Genomic DNA, 9244 nt, shown 5'->3' on the forward strand with positions numbered 1-9244 from the left:
AGGTTTTGCAGTAGCAAATTTAAGGGCCACATTTCTCTTTCGCTTTCAGATTACCTTCAAACTTTTTGCATCAAAGAAACCTCACCCTGCTGCAATCTGCCATCCTCCTACAAGGCCCCACCAGGATGCCCCTGGCTGTGATACACCGCTCAGCTGGACTATATTCTTCTCCAAATCCTCTGGACTTTCTCCCTTTCTTATGTTGCCAGCGTTGCCAATCATCATTGATGAAATGTCCATAATTCCTATATCATAACGATCTGAGGCAGACAAATAGTTGTTAGATACATCAACTTACATTGAAAATCAAATTCATGTATGCTCCAACCATCTTCAATTATTAAATTTTAGCAACAGGCCCATTAATAATCAAGAATTGGAAGCCAGTGCACAATCAAAGGGATCCTTTTTTTACATGATGGATCTCACAATGGATCCAAGCTCGGGTCAGATCCATGCCAGTTTTCTGATACAAACACATATTCCATGGGTTAGTTAGATTGAGTTCTCTTGCGTGTCAGTGGATATCCTGACAATTTGGAATGGGTCCCACCCTCCTGTACAGACATTGGCCCCTATTGTCTAATCCCATTCCTGGATTGTTAATTAAGGGCAATTTATGATCTTCCCTACATACCAAACAGACAGTGAATAATATAGAGTTTGACATTGCCTAAAGAACTTTAATGCTACAGGTTTTACAGATGCACATCATTCATACAATGAGGATAATTTACTATCTGAATTCTCAAAACTTCGAGCAAACCAGGAAATGCCATTTACATATAGAAGATTGACGCTGCTACAGTGGCCTCAATTTCTCCAAGGGCACAAAAGGTCAGATTATTAGTCTAACCAGGCTGCTTATTCATGAGAAGAATTTGCATTTGATATGGTACAATTTATGTAAAATAGATATGATTATGCATCTGAGCGTCATTGCTGGAAACTTGACCTATTGTGTCCTTCTTATCGAAAAGCAAGAAGCAAACATCACTGATTTGACTTGTCATGCATTGTGCAGGATTACATAAACTATAGAGACATGGGGCCTGATATGCAGTTTGGCATAGCGGAAGCACCACAATAAATCAGTGGTCATCCCGCGCCACAAAACTCGCTCCCCCACTCCATGTGGAGTAGTGGGGAAGTGCCCGGTATACCCCAGTGGAGCCACTGTTCCTGATTTTCCTTAATTTCAGTGTCATACATGGCAGGCACAGGCAGGGAAATGCAGCATGCCCCCAACCCCCCCCCCCCCCCCCCCCCCCCCCCCCCCCCCAAGCACAGGAGAAAACGCCATGAGCTTGGGCCATTTGTTTGTTGTTTATAGAAAAGAAACTCTCTCTTTTCGAATTTGTTTTCTTTAAACAAAAAAGTTTTCTAATAGATTATTTTAAACAAGGCACCCACATGGCATACCTGCAGCGAAGTGATGGAAGAAGTCACCGTGCTTGCCCCCTTCATAGCACAGAGATCCAAGCCAGGTGACCATCTCTTAACAGTGCCAACAGTCCTCAGCCAGGGTAGTGGAAGCCTTGAGCTCCTCCTGGATGAAGGACTAGAAGATTGGCAGACCAACAGACCATTAGCGGCAGCTGGTGACATTTGAAAGTGGTGGGCCGCAAAAATTTGGGGTGAGTGACATTTGGTGAGGGAGTGTAGGGAGCGTGCCTGACTGTCAAAAAGTGGGTTCCAGGGCGTTGTTCCCAGAGAACATTAAGAAAAAAGTGGGGGCTAATGGTGCATTTTGCAGCATATTTAAGAAAGCAAGAAGGTTAATAAAGCAATTGTTCACATGTCTTTTCAGACTTCCAAGCCGGCCAATAAATCTACTGGCACTGCCCGAGATCAACTGTCCTTTCAGACTCCCAGTCCACCCTTTCCCAACCCAGGCCTGCCAGTAAGTCTACTGTCGCGGCCCCAGCTCCACTATCCTTTCAGACTCCCAGGACCGTCAGTAAATCTACTGACACTACACCCAGTTCCACTATCCTTTCTCACTCCCTGGCCTGCCAGTAAGTCTACCGTCGCTGCCCCAGCTCCACTGTCCTTTCAGACTCCCAGGCCTGCCAGTACATCTACTGTTGCAGCCCCAACTCCACTGTCCTTTCAGACTCCCAGACCTGCCAGTAAATCTACAGACACTTTAAGGGATTACTGTTTGGTGCCGGTGGGTGGCATGAGGGTTACTGATGAGGCGAGGCTGATGCTGTCTCTGGCTCCTTGTCTCCCTTGTTCAACTGGACGCGCGCCATCTGCTGGTAAGCTTCCTAGCCACTTCGCCACCTTTCCCCCTCTCATTGTTCCTTGCCTAGCCCCTCTATGCCCCTCCTACCTTTCCCACTGCCTCAACCGTATCTGACTCCTCTGGCATAACCCTTACCCAACCTACTCCTGTACCCTCCCTACTCCCTCTGTCCCTCTATTAACCTCCCCGTCAATTCTTACCTTCCTAAACCTCTCTGCCCCCACTGGCCCTCCCCATCTCACCTAACCTTCCCTCCCACCAACCCCTACTTCTCATGTAATCTCCCTCCCCCTCTAATCGGCCAACCCCTTCCATATCAACTACTACCTCTCTTCCCTACTCCTCGCACCCGTGCAAACTTCCTCTCCCCTAACTCTCTGAATCTCTACTACAATCCCCTCGTTTTTTAAATAAACCTATATTGAGTTTTCAAACATTCAGGAAGATAATGCCATATTTATTTAGTGCATTTTACTGCCAATAACCCCCAAAATAATGTCCTTCTGAACATTGCAAATAAAATATACTGGCATTTGCCGTTAAAAATACGGAAGATGGGGAAAGGAATACACGTTCAAACCAACCCAACCCTGTTTAGTTGAGCGAGCCGCGCCTGAGTTCTAATTAGACAGAGGTACACACTTGCAAGCAGACTTCAAGACAAAGTTGCCTGATAAGACAATATGGTTTTTATATAACTCTGTGCAATGATGCCCTTGATGAGTTAATCTGGATCAAGAAAAACTGACTTAGTGTAATGCAGTAAGTTCCATTAGATAGGAATTGAGGGCTTATTTACAAGCCCCTTGCGCTGCCAGTGCTCCACTTTTAAAATGGGAAAAAGTGAAGTACTGGTGACGCGAGGGGCTTGTACATAGGCCCCATAGTGTTTCCATACCAGTGTGGCATGACCCTCCTACTCCACCGCCCCTTTCTGGCTCCTTCCCCCCTGCTCCCGGCTCACCTCAGCTTTCCTCTGGGCTTAATGCTGCCTGCAAAGGGTGCCTAGAACACTGGTGGTGATAGAGGGGAGTGCGGGTAGGCAGGTGTGCTAGTGTCAGCAGAGCCAGCGGTAGGTTTTACACCCGCTTAGGAAGAAGCTCTTGCGCTTCCTTCTTGTGTGGAGGCCATGGGAATTTCCCCTCTCTGAGAGCCCGCGATGCACAACCTCAGAGGGTGCTGCAGCAATCCTACCCGATCCTGCAGCTGCTCTCATGCAGTTTTCAGCATGAAAGAAGTGTCAGGATTGGATGAAGCAGGCTAACCCAGCGCTCCTTTCGCGACTGGAAGCCTGTGTCTGCAATCCAAGGCTGTTAACACAGCTGCTATATTGGTGCGGGCAGAGGTGCGCATGTCGGACTGGCCGTCGCAAGACATCCGGTCAATCCGACATGCACACTCTGACTGTCATCCCTGTTACTGTATAATAAAATGTTAATGAGTCAATATTAATTCATGAATGTTGGTTTACTACTGAGCTCGCCAGCATGGTGGGGCTACGCTTCTCCACCCTAAGGGAGGAACCGCCCCTGCACTATGCATCAGGGTTTGAATGACCCAATAATCCTTAAAGTATGATTTATTGCTGTTGACTTGTGCCACTAAGAGATATTTTCCTTTAACAAAGAGTGTAAATCTTTAATGAAGCACGGCAACTCACATTGAATAGACTTATTTCCATTTTAATTCAAAATTATTTTATTGAAAAATTTTACAAGTATAATACAATTGCGCCTATTTTTACAGAAGAAACAACCCTGTTTCTATAAGCAACATGGCTAATCCTTTAGAATCAGATATCATATGGGTATTTAAACAAAGCAAAACTATCCAAACCTACATGCTTAATTTTCAGGTTAGCCCATAGATGTTCTCTCATTTGTTGATCATCACACAATCGTAAAAGTCGTGTTGTTTGTTGGGGTTTGTACGGGTATTCTTACATGGAGATGCAGTCCTCAGTCTCTGCTGTATGGTAAACACTTCAACAATATAGTAACAAACATTTTTATACAGTAACCTACTTCCCACTATCCTTCACCCAACCCACACACACTGTGTGCCAAGTTGTTAAGCTAATAATATGGGCATTTTCAGTATGTTGTGATAGTGTTCAGTGTATTACTGAGCACTGCCTAAGTAGATATCATTACCTTATGACTATAAGATGGTGGATTAAAACAAAAACATACATCAACTGCTTCAGGCTTCCTCTGGGTTAATCAATCAATTTGTGAGGCAGGCAATTTAAATGTCAAATATGAATTGGCAGTGCTATCTCTCGAATAGACCAAATATGTGAAAACTGAGCCATGATCCTAGCTAGCCGAATTGCGCAGAAATGTGCGCTCCCCACACAGTGCTGTGGAACTACTTTAAACTTTATTATGCTTTTCTGTCGATCAATCCTTGATGATGTGGCTTCAAATTCTCAACCTGCCCTAAAATACCTACTAATCTCTACGCATCTCTGCACACAATGGTCATCGCAAAGCTTCAGTCATCTGTAGACGGTCTGGTCAGACAGATGACCCCCAGAATGATAACAATGCAGAAGTAAATGGATGGCTGACTTGGATGATGACAGATATCTACTAAGGGCTCAATGCACAAAGGGTACACATCAGCGGCCCGTGCAGGGAAGAGCGGCCGGGTCGGGTGCGGGGGAATTTCGACAGACGATGAGGGGAAATTAATTATTTATTTCATTTTCCCTCGTCTCGTGTTCGTCGGTCGAATCCTCCCTCCCAACTGTTCTTACCTGTATGGGCCCCTGCTGCAAAGGTAAACTTAGACCTGAAGTCCAAGTTTAGACCTGAAGTCCAAGTTTAGACCTGAAGTCCAAGTTTAGACCTGAAGTCCAAGTTTAGACCTGAGTCCAAGTTTCACTTTATGATTTGTTATGAAACATTGCACAGAATCATTTTTTCACCAAAATGTTCACAAAACTAGTCAAAACGGAACGAGAAAAGCAGATTAAATCATTGTAACGTGGGTGGTCAAGGCATAAATAACATGTCACACCACTGAACTTTGAGGATGGGGATATGTCTTTTTTACTTGAAGATTATGTTGTTCCTGAATGTATATATTTATTTTTAAGACTGTCTTTTTTTTGTACGCTTTTATGATTTTAAAACAAAAATCGAATAAAGCATTTTCGTATCGGGTGGTCAAGGCAAAGCAATAATTCATTATTTGTTTTTAACATGAAACTCCAAATATTAGTTAAAGACATATTTATCACAATCAAACAATTGCTTCCCATTGTGCCTGGATTGAACCTCGAGGTCAGGTGAGTGCATCACACAGCTATGACTAAACTAAACAGAAGGGTAGATTGATCTGGCTTGGTATCCTTTCTAAACGAGGTTATGTAACTGAACTCTCCATGGCCTCAGACATCAAGGAGACGGAGTTGTGGCAATGAAACATTAATGTGATCTGATTTGGCTCCAGGCCTCTGCGGAAGGGGCTCAGGGGTTTCTAAGGACAGGCAGTGGCTGCATCACTAATGAAAAATAAAGCATTCGGAGATCGGGCTGTGTGTTCAAATTGTCAACGTTTATGTATTTTAAGTGGCGGCTGTTTATTACTATAGTGGCAAAAGAATGACAGTGTTGTATCAATTGTATTCTGTTTATTGGCGAGCCCTTCAATTTATTATAACATTTAGGAAGGTACACAATGCAAACCTCATGCCGCTTATTAAAGTCTAACTAGCTGTGGAGTAATCTGAAATAAAACTATATGTCCAATAAAATATTTAACCGTTCATTTTTCTGTTAAAACATAGGCGTTCCACGCTGGCCCTCGAGGACAAGTCCATACCAGATTTCTTGGAAATCCACGTAGGATAGATCTACATATTCACACAAGAGGTGTACATTGACACTAGAGCATGCTCTCCGTTGCAAGAGTGCACATTTCCTGTTCTTTGGAATTTACAAACATTTTCAGTAGTATGCAGGGAGAGCTGCACCAGTTACAGCTGCCCAAGCATACCCTTGGGATTATCATGTGACAGAAAAGATGTAAATTTGTGGACAAAAAAACCTTCCTCTTCTTAACCCTAACGAAGTTTGAAGGTTTTTTGCTGGAGTAAATCTCCAGCCATTTCTAAGGTGGGAAGGGGCCAGGGAGGAGTTTGGAAATGACAATATACTCATCAGCTTATCGGTATTGACAAACTCTCGAGGCAAGCCTCGCCTTTATCTTACCAAATCCCACCCCTTGCGTGGGATTTGCTACTATGTAAGTCTACCCAGCTGTGGATTCAAAATGCACAGCAGTAAAACTAATTGCACTTAACTTGTATCCTGTTGTGATATCTAAAATCCAATGAAAGCAGGTACAGAAAAGGAACATCATGTGATCTCCCATGCATAATACCTGTAATATCTGTGGAATTAAAAATATGTTGCTGCTACAAATTGGGAGATTGCTTATACAGATTTGTAAAGGAGGGTGTGCCTGAAAGGAAACAGCCATTTCAACGCAACTTTTTCTACACGATGCTATTACATCGCATGTGTTACAACTCATGCGATGTTACAACGCCTAGTGTTTACTACGCATACCATTACATTGCATGCACTTTTTAAACGCAAGCAGTATAATGGCTATCCAAGTCGTTGTGAGGTAACTGAGGTTGTTCACTCACAACGACGTGCACCACCCCTCGAAGGAGGAAGCGGGAGCAGAGACGGTGACGCTGGAGAGGAACCATGAGGAAAGAGAGGTAAGGGGGTTTGCGCTGGAGTGGGGGTTACTTTTGTAGGGTTTAGGGTAGTGTCAAAGTAGTGTTGTAATGTTTGTGTTGTGTGGGGTTGTGTTTCACGTTTTAGGGTATTTTTAGGGTGTGTAGTGTAGTGTAGTGTTTTAGGGTAGTGTCAGTGTTTTGGGGTTTAGAGTAGTGTTGTAATGTTTGTGTAGTGTAGTGTTTTAGGGTAGTGTCAGTGTTTTAGGGGTTAGTGCAGTGTTGTAGTGTTTGTGTAGTGTATTGTATTAGGGTAATAGCAGTGTGTTAGGGTTTAGTGTAGTGTTGTAGTGTTTGTGTAGTGTAGTGTTTTAGGGTAGTGTTGTAGTGTTTGTGTAGTGTTTTAGGGTTGTGTTTGTGTAGTGTAGTGTTTTATGGTTTAGGGTAGTATGTGGGTATGCAGTGTAGTAGGGTTTAGGGTAGTGTTGTAGTGTTTGTGTAGTGTAGTGTTTTAGGGTTTATGGTAGTGTTGTAGTGTTTGTGTAATGTTCTAGGGTTTAGGGTAGTGTTGTAGTGTTTGTGTAGTGTAGTGTTTTAGGGTTAAGGGTAGTGTTGTAGTGTTTGTGTATTGTAGTGTGTTAGGGTTAAGGATAGTGTTGTAGTGTTTGTGTAGTATAGTGTTTTAAGGTTTAGGTTAGTGTTGTAGTGTTTGTGTAGTGTTTTGGGGTTTAGGGTAGTGTTGTAGTGTGTGTGTAGTGTAGTGTTTTAGGGTAGTGTTGGGGGGGTCGTGCAGGGTAGTCTAGTGTTATTGTAGGGAGAGGACTGGTTGTCGGGGAGGGTTGTGTAGGGGTAGGGTAGTTACTTACTTTGCCAACTTTAACCACGAGTATAGCTTTACCACGCACGCCTTTGCGTTGTAATGACATGCGTGGTAAAGGCATAGTTGTGGTAATAGTTTGCGATATAATGACATACATTTGTGCCTTAAGTACAAATCTCAGGCAAGACACCGCCCGCTTGCCTTTGGCCGGTGATGTAACACCAAGGTGATATTTGTTGCTCATAACACATAGTAACCATTTGTGCAGCACAACCATGTAGAATTATGTGCAGTGTTTCATTACACTGCAGTTTGCAGCAGTGCAATGTCTGGCACTGCTTGGCTGCATAGTGGGGTGGGTTCAAGACCTGGAGTATGCCCTGTACCCGGGTGCGCAGCATGTGCTATTCAAGGTGCACAGTAGGGGTTTGGTGCATGGACTGGCCTGCGAACAGGCCCTGCACCCAACCGTCTATGCACGTAGATTAAGGATGTGCATAGCATGCTTTTTGTGGACAAGGACTTGCCTCGGGTCTGCTTTCCATTTTCCTAACCCACTATGTGGCTCAGGTTGAGATTAGCTGCCTGGTGGGTTGATGCAAAGGCTGGCTTCCACACCAGAGCCCAGCTTTCATTGTCATGGGCAAAAAAAGTTAAAATGGGAAAAGTCACTTTTATGAACCTCCCTTATTTTCTTTGATCTGCATAAAATTTGTCATGCTGAAACTTACTCGAATATCAAAGCTATTAGCAAAACTAAAACAGATTTTCAATGGAAATTTTGAACTAACAATCTCTTACCATAACTACTGTCGATTCCTTTCAATTTGTATAATCTGCCTTGAAGCATGTGAACCGAATAGCTTGGATGGTACTGAGGGATGATTTTATACTTATAATAGATTGTATTGTTTCTTCACTGAGTTGTTTGCCTTAGTGAAATGTAACTGTGTGCATTTTACTTCATTTTAACAGGGGACTGATCACAATGGAATTTTACTGTGGATAATTTTCAGTGAATTATGAACCATAGTCCATAGGGGTTGAGTTGTGGATGTAGTGATTTTGTATTGGATCATGGATTAGGAGATTGGATATGAAGTTGAGTACCCACTGTGGCTTATTGGTAGTGATGGGGAATTGTATACATTATTACAGCACTCTACCTTCGTTTCAATGAAAACAGAGAAGAACAGGACTGATGTTGAATAATTTGTTGACAATTATATTTTGCATCATATCATGTAAAGATTTCCCACAAGTTATTTCTTCTGAAGTAGTTCTTCTATGTTGATTACTTGGATGCAACACATAATTGCATTTAATGAGTTCCCATGTCACAAGATGAAGCCGGGAGTAAGGCATCCAATGCCAAAATTCATTGGCAGACATGGCCACGGTGTTCTTGTGAGTAAATACTGTGGTGCATTAATGTTCCTCAGTCTCTGACTCCTTTTGTTGGAACGTGACACTT

This window comes from Lissotriton vulgaris, chromosome 4_1 (genome assembly GCF_964263255.1).
Source record: "Lissotriton vulgaris chromosome 4_1, aLisVul1.2, whole genome shotgun sequence".
NCBI lineage: Eukaryota > Metazoa > Chordata > Amphibia > Caudata > Salamandridae > Lissotriton > Lissotriton vulgaris.